Source organism: Neoarius graeffei, chromosome 28 (genome assembly GCF_027579695.1).
Source record: "Neoarius graeffei isolate fNeoGra1 chromosome 28, fNeoGra1.pri, whole genome shotgun sequence".
NCBI lineage: Eukaryota > Metazoa > Chordata > Actinopteri > Siluriformes > Ariidae > Neoarius > Neoarius graeffei.
Window position 1 is genome coordinate 29,119,870 of NC_083596.1, and position 17,550 is coordinate 29,137,419.

The 17,550-nt window shown below is 45.1% G+C and overlaps 1 protein-coding gene across 2 annotated transcripts in view; it reads left to right on the plus strand.

The window, feature by feature from the left end:
* Window positions 1–17,550, plus strand: part of coro1cb (coronin, actin binding protein, 1Cb) — a 339,064-nt gene that overhangs the window by 240,564 nt on the left and 80,950 nt on the right. The gene's annotated exons all lie outside the window — the stretch shown is intronic.

Consider the following 17,550-nt stretch of genomic DNA (forward strand, 5'->3'; position numbering starts at 1 on the left):
GAGATGAGATGAGATGAGATGAGATGAGTTTTTGGGAACAGAGTGCTGCGGAAGCCAAAGCATTTGCTCTCAAAGGATTCCTACCTGAACTGTGGGCTAAATGGTATTCCTGGCCCTCTATGTCTCAACAACCCCCATGACATCTAGGTACAAAGCAATTTGCACTCTATCATTTATACAGTGATACTTATTATTGTTAAAACAATATCTGAAGTGTTATTTGTAAAATAACAAAATATCTTGCTCTAGACTTTCAAACAATACTGTAAGATTTTATTTTAATTTTATCTAATAGTGGATGGTACAATAATTACAAACAAAAACAGAATCAGCACATTCCAGTTGTTGCTATAGTCATATAGTAACTATAATCACCCTTATAATAATAATTTCAATAAACGGTTAATGTTCAGTTCCCTCTTCGTTTATTCTCTATTCAGAAGGCACAACTGAATCACACAGGTTGATAAGTGTAGGTACAACAGCCCGTCTCTCTAAGAACTACAGATCCCATCAACCAACTTCCGCGATGACCTACGTCACGCCTGGGCGGGATTACCTACGTCACATCCTCCATGAAGCCATAAGTAACTGAGCCACGCTTCTGCTCACTCTCTCTCGTCTGGACCATCCCATCTGCAGGCACAAAGAGATCCACTCATCAGAGCACCCAAGATAAAGACGTCTTTCTTGCAAGGGGAGATATTTAGCGCGCTTTCGTTTGCTACTGGCCACGGTAAAACTACTTGAGTTGCGCTCTCTCTTTCTTGGTTGAGTTATAACCGGTTTTATTCGTATTATAAGTAACGTTACGACTGCCGCCCAAAGCAGTTAATTTAAAGTTGGAAGCGACCAGATTCCTTCTGACTAAAAAGCGCTGTGCACATTGTTTGATCAGAGACTTTTCCTCATGAACGCTGAAGTTTGGACCAAGAAATTCTCTGCTTTCACGGGAAATGACCCACGTGCTCCGGTGGACTCAGAAGTTTTGGAACATCTCCATAATCTTGCATATAGGCAAGATACTGGAAGTAAGACTGGCATTTTGGGCAGAAGACTAGTCTTAGGAATTAGTTTTATGAAGTAGTGTGAATTTAAACTCAGGAACGGTTTAATTGTGCACACTGTAGACACTCAGGGTGTTGAATTAATTATTGTTCTATTCTGTTCTCTCAGCATTAATAGATAGGCTTTTGCATGCTCTTTTGCTATTCTTTCTAACCTTTAATTTCATCATTACACATATTTTGACCTCATCAAGATTTCAGTGGATTTAGTAATGTTATAAGCTAGTGGAATTAGCTGCTATGGCTAATTCCTTTGTCTCATTAGCATCCAGGGCTAATTCTATTGTCAAGAGACCATGAGGTTGTCACCATCCCCCAACACACATGCACACCCACACACGCACACGCACACACACACACCTTAGATCACATTCCAAGCCCTGATTCATTTCAACCTTTACAGCGCATTTTCCCGCGCTCACATTCAAACCCTTTTTGTCTCTTCCATTCCATACTGCGCAGTCGCGTACGGGACACACACACACACACACACCCCTTTGCTCTCTCTCTCTCTCTCTCCCCTCACACACACACACACACACACACACACACACACACACACACACACACACACACACACGCACACACGCTCATCAAGTAAATGACCATATCATATTTGAATGTATTCAACTGCTATTACTCATTTTTTATCTTTGTTATAATAAATTAAATTATTATTGAAACTGTGTTTATTTGTTGCTCCTAATATACTTGAAGTCACACAATCTAAAAGACCTCCAAATTACCTTCAGTGTGCCATTGGCTGTAGCATTTATGTAGCTTGGTAAGTGATACATTGTTGCTGCATTGGAAGTGGTCATTAATAATTTGGAATATACCATAATTTGTGTGTGTGTGTCTGTTTGGTAATTTATTATTAAACACCAAAATTAATGGTATAATTAATGAGACTGATTTAATGAGACTGATTTAATGAGACTGATCACTTAAGACCAATTGCACATACATATACCTACATTATTGATGCCCCATGTGAGGAGATTGGTTCATTGACTTCTTGAATATTGTTGCAACAACAGATAAATTATCAGTGTGATTCAGCAGTTGCCAAGGTACATCCCCAGGTGTGTTAACAGTTAACAGTAGCGTGATAACCATATCACAAAATACTAATAACCTCTTGATAACTTAGGACAAGAGATAGCATTTCAAACAAAAACAAACTATCAACTGATTAATTATTTACATAGTTAATATTAATTAATAATAATTAATTAATAAATTAACTCATTGATTAATTAATTACCTAATACCTAACCTAAGCAAAATGGCATCCCCTCGTATCTCAGAAGTTGAAGACAACGCTCAAGACGTGTCTCTCCTTGAGGTCATCGCAGACCTCATTCACTGCTCTGCCTCCGAAAAGGCAAACATTAGGAACACGAGTAAGGGTGAATGTCAAAACAACATAGATAACTCAAATAAACATATGAGAGATCCAAAAGGAACAACTATTAGTGTCCAAGAGGCACTAGATAGGCTATTCCTATCATACTTCCAAAATGCTGATTCAGAAATCAGACGCCTCCGCGGAGAGGTTGACAGGCTGACCACCAGCAACGCCGAGCTGGCAGCCGATAACAATGAGTTATATAGGGAACGTGAGCTCTTGAAGACCTTGATGATTGCGCCAAAAGGCTAGATAAAGCCGAAATGGCCGCCAAGAGGGCTGCCAAGGAGCAGACCCCCCAAGAAGGGTGCGAGGGGCGTGAAAGACCCCCAACAATGCGGCAAAGCTCAGAGCGGGAAGAGGCATCCAAACCGGACACCGTGGATTGCCTGGTCGAGGACCAGACACCCCGCCAAACTCCATCAACTCGCTACACGACTCCGTCATCGTTTAGCCAGGGTGGAGCCGTACTGTGCTTATCCCGAGCCCAGAACCATAGCACACCCAGGTCAGTGTGCTACAGTATCCCTGACCCATGTTCGGAGGAATCAGGCTATGAATCTAGTGCGAAACGGGAGCAATACCAGAGTAGCTTAGATAGTGAGTACTCAGGAGAGCCAAGGAGGTCGCACAAGGACGTGCACCAAACCCTTTGCTTACGGCAAATTGACCTACTTGCCAAAGATGTTGAGCAATTTGATCCTGAGAATAAAAGAATCAACATAAATGATTATTTACGAGAAATAGACCGATGTCTGATGGACCTGCCGAAAGCCACAACGCGGGAGAAACTTAAACTGATCTGGAAGACCTCCAGTAGCAGCGTTCATGCCTTTTTAGAGATGCTACCCCCAAACGTTTGCGATAGTTATTCGAAACTTCGCAATTACATGAGGGAAGAATATGCACCGTACATGGATGAAACCTCTGCGACATTGTGTGCTATACAAATCAAACAAAAACGGTCTGAGGCGCCTAGCGAATATTATAGACAGCTACATACTGCCTATTTCCAGGGTAGTAGCACACCAGGCTTGGAAGAAGATAGAGGCTTCAAAACCCTCTTCCTAAATAACCTCCACCCAAGCGTGCGGACTCAAGTCACACTGGTGTGTCGACAAGGGTTCTACTCAATGAGGGAAATTAGGCAACTAGCCCAAATGACCTGGGAGACCATTGTCAAAACCACAGACAGAAACAATGATGAACCCAGAGTCCTTAGTCTCCAGAGTGCAGACGGGCCCCCGCTAGTCTTAGAAGGAGGTGAAGCTCCAAAAGGGGGACCCCCCCCTGGGGAAATCCCGGTCTGAACCGCCCCTTGCCGAGCCATCACCAGGGTGAATGGAAGAATCGGCAAGGTAAGGCCAGGAGGGACCGAGGGCAAGGTCACAGTGACCATGGCAACCACCTATCACATGAAAAGGGTCATAAGGAACAAGGCGGTTGGCAGCAAGACTGTCATCCCCGCTCTGGCCAGAGACGGCAGGAGCACTCCGACCGTAGCTCTAAACGTAGGGGTAGAGGTGACCGACACAGTGACTCAGACCAACCTGGTGAGTTCCGCTCAGAGCTGGACTCTTTGAAAGCCCAGTTGGCTGAGATTAAAGAACTGTTACAGAGGTCAGACCCCTCAACAGATAAATAGAAATGAGCGTAAAAGGACAAAAGGCCTACTATGACCGAAAAGCCTCCCATCACAAATATCAAATAGGCGACAAAATCCTATACTTTAACTTTACTAAGCCAGTAGGAGTCTCAACAAAAAAAGTTCCTACCACACTGGTTGGGAGCTTTCGATCATAGGAAAACTGTCCCCCGTCACGTATCGCATTAGGACATCCAGGCCTAATCAAACGCCCTCATATCGATGGGTCCATAACAATCAAATCAAACCTTTTGAACAGTCCTCACTCCAAAAGGGGGTGGACGACAGTTAGGCCCATCCTGTCCACCTAGCTTGTACGCCTCACTCACCCATAAGTGTACACCAACATTCACAGTCACATTTACCAACCCAAACACTAATACTTCTTTTCTTCCTTCATTTCTTCTCTTTTCTTTTTATGCATCGGAAATGAAATAACTATGTAATGTTTAATGGGGTTTTTTTATAGATGTGACTTTGACCTAGTTAGATAGAGTGATTATATGCCCAAATGCCTATAGCCTGCTTATAGGTCCAAATGCCTATGCCTCCAACTGTCCTACTAGGACTCATGAGTTTACCCAGTTTTCACAGGACACCATGAACTGTACAGAGGATGCTGCCTCAAGGACTACGGACATGTGGACTGTATGGTACTGTGCTCTCAGTGCTACGACTCCGTCATACCCCTGAGACCAAAAGGGGGATTGTAGGTACAACAGCCCGTCTCTCTAAGAACTACAGATCCCATCAACCAACTTCCGCGATGACCTACGTCACGCCTGGGCGGGATTACCTATGTCACATCCTCCATGAAGCCATAAGTAACTGAGCCACGCTTCCACTCACTCTCTCTCGTCTGGACCATCCCATCTGCAGGCACAAAGAGATCCGCTCGTCAGAGCACCCAAGATAAAGACGTCTTTCTTGCAAGGAGAGATATTTAGCGCGCTTTCATTTGCCACTGGCCATGGTAAAACTACTTGAGTTGCATTCTCTCTTTCTTGGTTGAGTTATAACCGGTTTTATTCGTATTATAAGTAACGTTACGACTGCCGCCCAAAGCAGTTAATTTAAAGTTAGAAGCGACCGGATTCCTTCTGACTAAAAAGCGCTGTGCACATTGTTTGATCAGAGACTTTTCCTCACGAACGCTGAAGTTTGGACCAAGAAATTCTCTGCTTTCACGGGAAATGACCCATGTGCTCCGGTGGACTCAGAAGTTTTGGAACATCTCCATAATCTTGCATATAGGCAAGATACTGGAAGTAAGACTGGTCACGCTCATCATTTTGGGCAGAAGACTAGTCTTAGGAATTAGCTTTATGAAGTAGTGTGAGTTTAAACTCAGGAACGGTTTAATTGTGTACACTGTAGACACTCAGGGTGTTGAATTAATTATTGTTCTATTCTGTTCTCTCAGCATTAATAGATAGGCTTTTGCATGCTCTTTTGCTATTCTTTCTAACCTTTAATTTCATCATTACACATATTTTGACCTCATCAAGATTTCAGTGGATTTAGTAATGTTATAAGCTAGTGGAATTAGCTGCTACAGCTAATTCCTTTGTCTCATTAGCATCCAGGGCTAATTCTATTGTCAAGGGACCACGAGGTTGTCACCATCCCCCAACACACACACACACACACACACACACACACACACACACACACACACACACACACACACCTTAGATCACATTCCAAGCCCTGATTCATTTCAACCTTTACAGCGCATTTTCCCATGCTCACATTCAAACCCTTTTTGTCTCTTCTTTCCCACACTGCGCAGTCGCGTATGGGACACACACACACACACACACACACACACACACACACACACACACACACACACCTTTGCTCTCTCCCCTCGCACACACACACACACACACACGCTCACACACACACGCTCATCAAGTATATGACCATATCATATTTGAATGTATTCAACTGCTATTACTCATTTTTATCTTTGTTATAATAAATTCAATTATTATTGAAACTGTGTGTTTATTTGTTGCTCCTAATATACTTGAAGTCACACAATCTAAAAGACCTCCAAATTACCTTCAGTGTGCCATTGGCTGTAGCATTTAGGTAGCTTGGTAAGTGATACATTATTGCTGCATTGGAAGTGGTCATTAATAATTTGGAATATACCATAATTTAGCTGTTTGGTAATTTATTATTAAACACCAAAATTAATGGTATAATTAATGAGACTGATTTCATGAGACTGATTTTATGAGATTGATCACTTAAGACCAATTGCACCTACATAAGTGTGCAATAGACAGGAACAATTTTATCCAAAATAGTTTATCCTGTCTTAGTCAATTTATTTCCGTTTCACATACATGCAGCTGTTGTGAAGTTCAGTCTGTGTGTTTTTTCAGGCTTAGCTCCTCTAGTCTTGTTTTCAGGTTTAGCTCCTCTTGTATTCTCTTTAACTACTCATTTCTTTGTTGTTCTTGAATAATTTGCTTCTTTGTTAACATTTTTCTTGATAGCAGGGAGATGGTAATACCTTGTATCTATTTGAATGATTTGAACAACCCAAAACAGTGCAAAAATGAACCATACTGAAGACAGATTAAACCTTGCTTAGATGAAAGACACTCCCTGTGTCTGAAATGATGTTGGCTCCGGCAGCTATTTACACTGGATCCGGTGTAAATAGCTGCCGGATCATAATTACAGTAAACTAGTAAATACAGTAAAGGAAAAACTTGAGACTGAAAGGTTTTAACAGTCATCCAAATGACTGAACGTAAACATTGCTACAGTAACATACTACCTACTATGTTGTTGACATTAGCTAGTCAACAATAGCTACTACAGAAGAACAAAGAGGTTACAATGGGTTATTTTAACCTATTTGGTTACACACTCGCCGCCACAGAATGTTAACAGCAATGTAATGCCTTTTCTGGCTAATTTTGTTCGTCTTACCTCCAACAAAGTGGTCACTACACAAGCGGTATGCCGAGGGCTGCCAATCTTTCCTGTTAATGGCCGCTATCCATCTTCTCTGTTGGGATCCGATAAAATGATAAACCTTGCCTTGTTTGTTGATGGTTACTACATCCAGGTGCACAACAATATAGTGGCATGATGGAAGTCTTGCTGAAAGTAAAAACTTTCTTTGCTGCCGTTCCTCAATGTTGGCTGTGGTAAACTACTGGTAGTACATGTCCAAAATGGCGGCCGCATTTGTCGTGACGTCATGTGAAAAGGGTCTATAGTGAGAATTATTATACCCTATATAGTGCACTCAAAGTATCCCACAATGCATCATGAAAAGTAGTGTACAACCGATGGTCACTAACCAAGCAATATATACCATCATGTATTGCGGTCGCACTGAAAAAAAAAGTGCATTGGGGGTGAATGGATGGAGGAAGAAACCCATTATAAACAGACATTCAAGTATAATTAAAAATAGTAAGAGAATAGAAAATAAGCTAAAATAAAATGACAGATAAAATACAAGAATAAAAGTTACAGTGCAGAGTGAGGAATTAATCAAAAGCCTCAAACTTGATTTAATAAAAGGCAGCAGCAAAGAAGAGAGTGTTCAGCCTTGATTTAAAAGAACTGAAAGATGCAGCAGGCACAAAGTACTTTGTATTTATTAATGTGGGAAATACACCCAATATAATATGTATTTATCAAAAAAATACATGCATGCATTTGTTATTTTGAAAACCCACCAGCTGACTGATCTGGCACATTTTAATTGTGCAACAGTCATGACATAAATAACAGCATGGCGGAGTAGTGTCCAAAAGTGTATTTTCATTTTACCAATGAGCTCACTATATAGTCCTCTATATAGTAATTTCCTATATAGTGAGTGGGGAGTCGTGAACGAGTGAGTGATTTCGGACACAGGGAGAGTCTGTTTGATCCCCAGGTGAAATTATCATGTGATGTCATGTGCAAGGGGTCTATATCTCAAAGTCTGTGTGGGTATAAACTGATCACCAATGCTGCACATTAATCATCCAAAATATTAAACCATAAAGTACTCTACACTAAAACAACACTTATTTGAACATTTAAAGGAACTCTTTGGCCTTACATTAAATTTACATAATTGTCCCCTGTCTGTACATGTAATTGGTAATTTAATGTTTATTGTGTGAAGTTTACTTCTTTAATTTTGCACTTGAGCTACAAGACTAACAAATGAGGGATGATTATAGATGACATTTTTGTATGGTACTAAGACACTGTTTCAAATGGCTGTGTCGAATTGATCACTATATAAATATGATTTCTGACACTGTTTGACAGACTGTTTTCTATTTTGAAAATGAACAACAGAACATCATAGCTAAAAACTGTAGCAGAAGCCATCTTAAAGCTGGGTCATTTTATTTCACAGCACATAGGGTCAGGCCCGCCGACAGGGGGGGACAAATGGGTATGTTGTCCCGGGCCCAGGAATGGGGAGGGCCCAGAACTGGGCTCTCATTAAGTTGCGATTATTTTATTTCATTTCAAAATGTGTTGATTTGGGGGAGAAATGTGCTATATTTGCATTCAATAAATGATTTCTAGATCTTTTGCCTTTATTGTCTTTGAAAAAGGCGTCAAGAACCCCCTACCACCCGTCTCGTCTTCTTCCGCTTATCCAGGACCGGGTCGCGGAGGCAGCAGTCTAAGCATGGAAGCCCAAACTTCCCTTTCCCCAGACACCTCGGCCAGCTCCTCGGGAAGAACACCGAGGCGTTCCCAGGCCAGCCGAGAGACATAGTCCCTCCAGCGTGTCCTGGGTCTTCCCCGGGGCCTCCTCCCGGGGGGACATGCCTGGAACACCTCCCCAGGGAGGCGTCCAGGAGGCATCCGAAAAAGATGCCCGAGCCACCTCAGCTGGTTCCTCTCGATGTGGAGGAGCAGCGGCTCTACTCCGAGCTCCTCCCGAGTGACTGTGCTTCTCACCCTATCTCTAAGGGAGCGCCCAGCCACCCTGCGAAGGAAACTCATTTCAGCCGCTTGTATCCGCGATCTTGTTCTTTCTGTCATTACCCAAAGCTCATGACCATAGGTGAGAGTCGGAACGTAGATCGACCGGTAAATTGAGAGCTTCGCCTTTTGGCTCAGCTCCTTCTTCACCACGACGGACCGGTAAAGCGACCGCATCACTGCGGAGGCTGCACCGATCCGCCTGTCGATCTCACGCTCCATCCTTCCCTCACTCGTGAACAAGATCCCGAGATACTTAAACTCCTCCACTTGAGGCAGGACTTCTCCACCAACCTGGAGAGGGCAAGCCACCCTTTTCCGGTCGAGAACCATGGCCTCGGACTTGGAGGTGCTGATTCTCATCCCAGCCGCTTCACACTCGACTGCAAACCGCCCCAGTGCATGCTGAAGGTCCTGGTTTGAAGAAGCCAACAGGACAACATCATCCGCAAAAAGCAGAGATGAAATCCTGTGGTTCCCAAACAGGATTCCTTCCGGCCCCTGGCTGCGTCTAGAAATTCTGTCCATAAAAATTATGAACAGAACCGGTGACAAAGGGCAGCCCTGACGGAGTCCAACATGCACTGGGAACAGGTCTGACTTACTGCCGGCAATGCGAACCAGACTCCTGCTCCGTTCGTACAGGGACCGGACAGCCCTTAGCAAAGAGCCCCGAACCCCATACTCCCGAAGCACCCCCCACAGAATACCACGGGGGACACGGTCGAATGCCTTCTCCAGATCCACAAAGCACATGTGGACTGGTTGGGCAAACTCCCATGAACCCTCGAGCACCCTATGAAGGGTATAGAGCTGGTCCAGTGTTCCGCGACCAGGACGAAAACCGCATTGTTCCTCCTGGATCCGAGGTTCGACTATTGGTCGAATTCTCCTCTCCAGTACCCTGGAGTAAACTTTCCCTGGGAGGCTGAGAAGTGTGATTCCCCTATAATTGGAGCACACTCTCCGGTCCCCTTTCTTAAAAAGAGGGACCACCACCCCAGTCTGCCACTCCAGAGGCACTGTCCCCGACCGCCACGCGATGTTGCAGAGGCGTGTCAACCAAGACAGCCCCACAACATCCAGAGACTTGAGATACTCAGGGCGGATCTCATCCACCCCCGGTGCCTTGCCACCGAGGAGCTTGCAAACCACCTCAGTGACTTCGGCTTGGGTAATGGACGAGTCCACCTCTGAGTCATCAGCCTCAGTCTCCTCAGTGGAAGACATGATGGTGGGATTGAGGAGATCCTCAAAGTATTCCTTCCACCGCCCGACAATGTCCCCAGTCGAGGTCAACAGCTCCCCACCCGCACTGTAAACAGTGTTGGCAGAGTACTGCTTCCCCCTCCTGAGGCGCCGGACGGTTTGCCAGAATTTCTTTGAGGCCGACCGATAGTCCTTCTCCATGGCCTCCCCGAACTCCTCCCAGTTCCGAGTTTTTGCCTCCGCAACTGCCCGAGCTGCAGCACGCCTGGCCTGCCGATACCCGTCGGCTGCCTCAGGAGTCCCGGAGGTCAACATGGCCTGATAGGACTCCTTCTTCAGCTTGACGGCATCCCTTACTTCCGGTGTCCACCACCGGGTTCGGGGATTGCCGCCACGACAGGCACCGGAGACCTTGCGGCCACAGCTCCGAACAGCTGCGTCCACAATGGAGGTAGAGAACATGGTCCACTCAGACTCAATGTCCCCCGCCTCCCTCGGAAGCTGGGAAAAGCTCTCCCGGAGGTGGGAGTTAAAGACCTCCCCAACAGAGTGCTCGGCCAGACGTTCCCAGCAGACCCTCACCATACGTTTGGGCCTGCCAGGTCTGTCCAGCTTCCTCCTCCGCCAGCGGATCCAACTCACCACGAGGTGGTGATCAGTTGACAACTCAGCCCCTCTCTTCATCCGAGTGTCCAAGACATAGGGTCGGAGATCAGATGACACGACTACAAAGTCGATCATCGACCTCCGACCTAAGGTGTCCTGGTGCCACGTGCACTTATGGACACCCCTATGCTCGAACATGGTGTTCGTTATGGACAAACTGTGACTAGCACAGAAGTCCAATAACAAAACACCACTCGGGTTCAGATCGGGGAGGCCGTTCCTCCCAACCACGCCCCTCCAGGTGTCACTGTCATCGCCCACGTGAGCATTGAAGTCCCCCAGTAGCACAATGGAGTCCCCAGTCTGAGCACCCCTCAGTACCTCTCCCAGGGACTCCAAGAAGGCTGGATACTCTATACTGCTATTTGGCCCGTAGGCACAAACAACAGCAAGAGCCCTCTCCCCAATCCGAAGGCGCAGAGAGGCGACCCTCTCGTTCACTGGGGTAAACTCCAACACATGGCGGCTGAGCTGGGGAGCTATAAGGAAGCCCACACCAGCCCGCCGCCGCTCACCACGGGCGACTCCAGAGAAGTGGAAAGTCCAGCCCCTCTCGAGGAGCTGGGTTCCAGAGCCCAAGCTGTGCGTGGAGGTGAGCCCGACTATCTCTAGCCGGTACCTCTCAACCTCCCGCACAAGCTCAGGCTCCTTCCCCCCCAGCGAAGTGACATTCCATGTCCCAACAGCCAGCCGCTGTGTCCGGGGATCAGGTCGTCGAGGCCCCTGCCTTCGACTGCCACCCAATCCACACTGCACCAAACCCCTACTGCTACCTCTGTGGGTGGTGAACCCACAGGAGGTCGGGCCCACGTCGCCTCTTCGGGCTGAGCCCGGCCGGGCCCCATGGGCAAAGGCCCGGTCACCAAGCGCTCGCATACGAGCCCCAACCCCGGGCCTGGCTCCAGGGTGGGGCCCCGGCTGCGTCCTACCGGGCGACGTCACGGTCCTGGATTTTTTCTCCATAGGGGTTTTTTGGTGAACTGCTCTTGGTCTGGCCTGTCACCTAGGACCTGTCTGCCTTGGGAAACCCTAACAGGGGCATAATGCCCCCGACAACATAGCTCCTAGGATCATTCAAGCACACAAACCCCTCCACCACAATAAGGTGGCAGTTCTAGGAGGGGCCCCCTACCACCCCTAATGCAAAAATGGTTTGGTCTGACTCTTTGATTAAGGGGAAAAAAACGACATTGTTCGATCATAGCGCTTCGACAATCAGCGTGCGTGCCATTTGCCAACATGCACAAGTCAGGAGCACAGAAAAGAAAAGAGAAAAAGAGAGGAAGAAACCAAGAGACTCAGGGGCTCACTGCATAAATATTTTAAAAAAGATTCGGATGATGCAGCAGGTACTAGCAAAGGCAGTGGGGCAGCTGAGCCAGGTAAGACACAGCCAACTTTTTCCAGCCCCGTAAAGTAACCCCAACCAAGGCACGCACAGCACGCAATTCATGTTACAAACGAGGGGAGAGCAAGTCACACTGAACACCATATCAAACGCACAGGGCATTAAATCATTTCATAACCACAACGGCTTAATAACATTGTGTTTCATATATCTGATTGAAGCTAAGAATATTCACATTAGCCCGCAATCATATCCCGCCGTTTCTCGAGCAGTGTGTTCTTCTCTGCTTTTCACACTGGACAGTATGCACGCACAGTATACTATGCTCTTCCATGTTCAGCTCAATGGGCTGGCAATGCTCTCTATAGAGCACGAACTTGCGAAAAAGCTGGACTTCAATGACCTTATAGAGATCTTGCAGTCACGTGACCGGAAAGTACACAACCGCCATCTTGTCGGTAAAAAACACAGCTGAATACTGCTGCACTCATGTACAGAATGGATCAATTTCAACCGACGGACTACACGGCTCATTTTTCTAATGAACAGATAACTAGATATATGTCTAAAATAAATGATCTACAGATTTGTGACCCTTATGGCTTACCGGACGGAGTTTTCACAACCGGATTTTGAACTGCCAGCGGAATACCCGGACGTGTATAATTACCTCATTAACTTTCCCTCGCTGTTCAGTGGTGAAGCACTGCCTGCTTATAAATCTCTGGACAGTTATCTTTACAGAAATTCAGGATTTGTCAGCGACTCAGATGTGGCATCTTGTAAACAAGAAAATGATCCTCACTGGATGGGTAAGTCACTTAAGTATTGAGTATAGCACTGACCAGCCGATTATAGAATAGAATAAGGTAATTCCAAATCGTCCGTGTTGTTTACATGGATCTGGCGTTGGAGAGGTAGAGGCTTGGCAGTGGAGGTTTGAGTGGCTGTTTTCTGAGCTTAGTCAACAGGCCGGCTCTGCCTGCAGCCTCGCTTTTGCTCCCGGCGCCGCCTCCTTCGCTTTGCTTCCGATAACAATCCACGGAGACCCTGCTGGTCTCGCAATCTCGTCCGGAATGTTTTTTTTTTTTTCTCGTCCGGAATGTTGTGCATGCGATGGAAATCGCTACAAACCGTCATTTTCTGCTGGAAACCAATGTCCAGTAAGTCCATACGGTTGTAGTGGATATTGAAGTCCGGTACAGACGAACAACATGCAAAAATACACACAAAAAACATAAAAAACGTGCACAGGTAGAGAGAGCTTGTAGCCACAGCCGTTGTAGTAGAATTGTATATAGTAGGGTTTTCCAGAAGAAAAGGTAGAAGTAAAAGCAGAAGTAGAACCAGAAGTAGAAGTAGAAGGCGGAATATGGCGTTTGACCGACACGATGGCGTCTGTCACAATCTGGATCGGCTGTGACGTCACATGCAAGTGCTCCATTGACAACTTTGCCACAACAAAAGTCCGATGCATTGCATTTCGCACCTGAATAGTTGCAGAATAAGGAAATGTTAAAATGTTAAAACTGTAAAAATGTTGAAATGCTAAAATGAAATGGTTGTTGACCGGTTGAATGGTTTTTGAATACCTGTCATTTAAGGGTTGGAGTGAGTAGAGACTGGGATAAGAGAGGTGGGTGTGTGTGTGGGTTGGCCCGGGGGGGGGGGCCCATTCAGAGCATTTTGTCCCGGGCCCAGCCAGAGCTGTCAGCGGCCCTGCATAGGGTGCATGTAAATCTGAAGGTGAGGAAAGTTTTATCTCCCTTCAACATGACTTTCTTCATTGTCAAATTTTTTATTTAATCATAATTTTATTCTGATACATCCATTCTTTTGTTTCAGGCCTGCAACACATTCCAAAAAGTTGGGACAGGGGCAATTTAGAGTTAGTAATGAGGTCAAACAATTCAATAATGATGTGATTTGAAACAGGTGATGCCAGTAGGTGATTGTTTTTGTACCAAATCATGATTATAGTCTGGAAGAATTTCAGTGCATAAAGAGCAAGGGTGCAAGCATAAGCTGAATACCCATGTTTTCTGATCCCTCATGTGGCACTGCATCAAGAACCATCATTCATCTATAGTGGATAAGCCCCCACAAGGGCTCAGAATTACTTTGGAACATTTTTGTCAAGCACTACAATACAGAGTTACATCTACAAATACCAGTTAAAACTTTTACTGTGCAAAAAGCAATACTTATGTTAACTGTCAAGAAGCACTGTTGACTTATCTTGGCTTGGAGGCATCTGGGACGGACACAATGGAAACATGCATTGTTATCAGATGAATCAGTATTCCAGGTGATTTTTAGAAGAAACGGATGCTATGTGCTCTGGACCAAAGATGAAAAATACCATCCAGACTGTTACCACCAAGAAGTCCAAAGGCCAGGGTCTATCATGGTATGGGGTTGTGTCAATGCCCTTGGCAAAGGTAGCTTGCATTTCTGTGATGACAACATTAATGCAGAAAGTACAATGAGATTTTGGAGCAACATATGCTGTCTTCAAGATGACATCTCTTCCAAAGACGGCCATGCATATTTCAACAAGACAATTTAAAACCACCTTCCAAAGGCATGACTGTGGAAGAAGAGGGTGCAGGTGCTGGACTGGCTTGCCTGCACTCCTGACCTGTTCCTAATGGAGAATGTGTGGCCAATTTTGAAACAAAAAAAATGTGACCATGACGACCCATACTGTTGAACACCTTAAGACCTGTTATCAGGAAGAATGTTACAAAATAACACCTGAAATGGACACTTCGTGTCTTCAGTCCCTAGGCATCTTTTAAGTGTTGTGAGAAGGAATGGCAAAATTACAGAATAGTAAAAACATTACTGTCCCAACTTTTTTGACATCTGTTGCAAGAATCAAAATTGAAATAAATGTTTATTTTGAAAAAATGATAAAATTCACAAGGCAAAACCTCAAATGTGCTCTTGTATATATTTTTTTTTAATTGCAATACAGGTGGCGGCACGGTGGTGTAGTGGTTAGCGCTGTCGCCTCACAGCAAGAAGGTCCTGGGTTCGAGCCCCGGGGCCGGCGAGGGCCTTTCTGTGTGGAGTTTGCATGTTCTCCCCGTGTCCGCGTGGGTTTCCTCCGGGTGCTCCGGTTTCCCCCACAGTCCAAAGACATGCAGGTTAGGTTAACTGGTGACTCTAAATTGACCGTAGGTGTGAATGTGAGTGTGAATGGTTGTCTGTGTCTATGTGTCAGCCCTGTGATGACCTGGCGACTTGTCCAGGGTGTACCCCGCCTTTCGCCCGTAGTCAGCTGGGATAGGCTCCAGCTTGCCTGCGACCCTGTAGAAGGATAAAGCGGCTAGAGATAATGTGATGTGTGATGTGATGTGTGCAATACAGGTCAAAGATTATTTACAAATCATTGTTCCAAATTTTTATTTCAATTTCAACATACTGTTCCTACTTTTTCTGATTTGGGGTTGTAGTTTTGAAATGCTATTTTTTTTTAAAGATTTGGTATGATATCAGTTGCTGTTTAACAATGTAACAAGGAAATTCATGATAGTTTTAGCATGAAGTCTATTTTCTTGATGCTATCAAGTGTTCATTGATGGAGACTTGAGTGGAAAACTGTTCATGGCAACTGTAGTCCTAAGGTTATCATGTCAGTTGAAGTCCTCAGCCATCATAGTAAAACTGTAAGTGTCCGGAGCCATCTTTCAAGTACGACTTTCAACTGTCCATATTGGGCCATCCTCCACAGGAGCAATGTGATGAGACTCCAGCCAAAAGTAGGGCATCAGGATGGATCAGGCAGGTCTGAGGAGTAGAAGATTTTAGCATTACTGGTTTCTCAGGATCGGCATGTAATTCAACAGAGAGAGAGAGACTGACAGAGGAAGCCAGAGAGAGAGAGAGAAAGAGAGAGAGAGAGAGAGAACACAGGTTGTTAGGTATTCCCAGTGTCCCCTAATGGTTAAGAAGAGTATACATTTTATGCTGAGTGCAAGCAGGGACTCCGGCAGGACTAACTATGACAGCATAACTAAAAGAGAGAGCCAGAAGGTAACTCAGACATGAGGGAGCCCATCAACAAACCTGAGTTAACGTGTGTGTGTGTGTGTGGGGGGGGGGGGGGCAGCATCAGTAGATCCCAGTTTACCAAAACAATCTAGGCCTGAGAACCTTCCAGATCTACTCTTTTACCTAATAAACTATTAACAAAAGGCTTGACTAAAAATATACACGTTCAGCCTATACCTAAACACAGACTGTGTCTGAGTCCTGAATACTACTTGTAAGGCTATTCTAAATAGGGCTTTGTAAGAAAATACTTTGTCTGATCATGTCACAGGTACAAGCAAAAACCTCCAGATTTTTACACTCTTCAAGTTTCGGAGGGTGCTGGAACACAATTCCAGATCTTTCTGCTCACTTTAATCACTGTCTGAGACAAATAAAAAAAACTGTCATGCCATCCAAGGCATGATTAAATACATAACTTTTATTATTAGGGCCCGAGCCCTATGGGCGAAGGCCCTATTGTTCTTGTAAGAGTTCACTATTATTATTCTTCCGTCTTCTTCTTCTTCTTCTTCTTCTTCCGTCTTCTTCTTCTTCTTCTTCTTTATTTTTCTCCGCTGTTGGGCCATTTTCGGGGCACTTACCATGGGCGAAAACGCACGAAATTTGGCACCAGTTCCGAGAATTGCCACCGCTACTCAGAACCAGAAGCCCAAACTTGGCCGGGGCTCAGGGCCTCTATAGCGCCCCCTAAGTCGTTGTGATTTTGGCCTCCCGCATTAAGGTGCCTGGGTGCCATGTAGTTTGTAGTACTGGCATGCCATTTGGTACGCATATGTATCTCACTAAGCCGGACAAAAATGTAATGCCAATGCATTAGCCACGCCCAACAGGAAGTGAGGTAATTTCACTTTTGTGCGAAATGCATGGCCACGAAGACGGCGCAACTCCTCCTAGACCGTTCATAGGTATGTCACCAAAATTGATACACATCATCTACAGACATGGCTGACAAAAGTTACTAAATACGTTTCACGTAGGATAAACCGTTCAGAAGTTATACGTCAATCAATTTTCGATGCAAAATTTTACATTCTTAAAAATTCATAACAAATCTTCTGATTGCTCAAAACTGCTCATACTTCACACGCAAATCACTCATTGGGCTTCTGACATGTTACCCAATTTCTGTGATATTTCGCCACTGGGGGCGCTATTTTTGGGCAAAAATTCC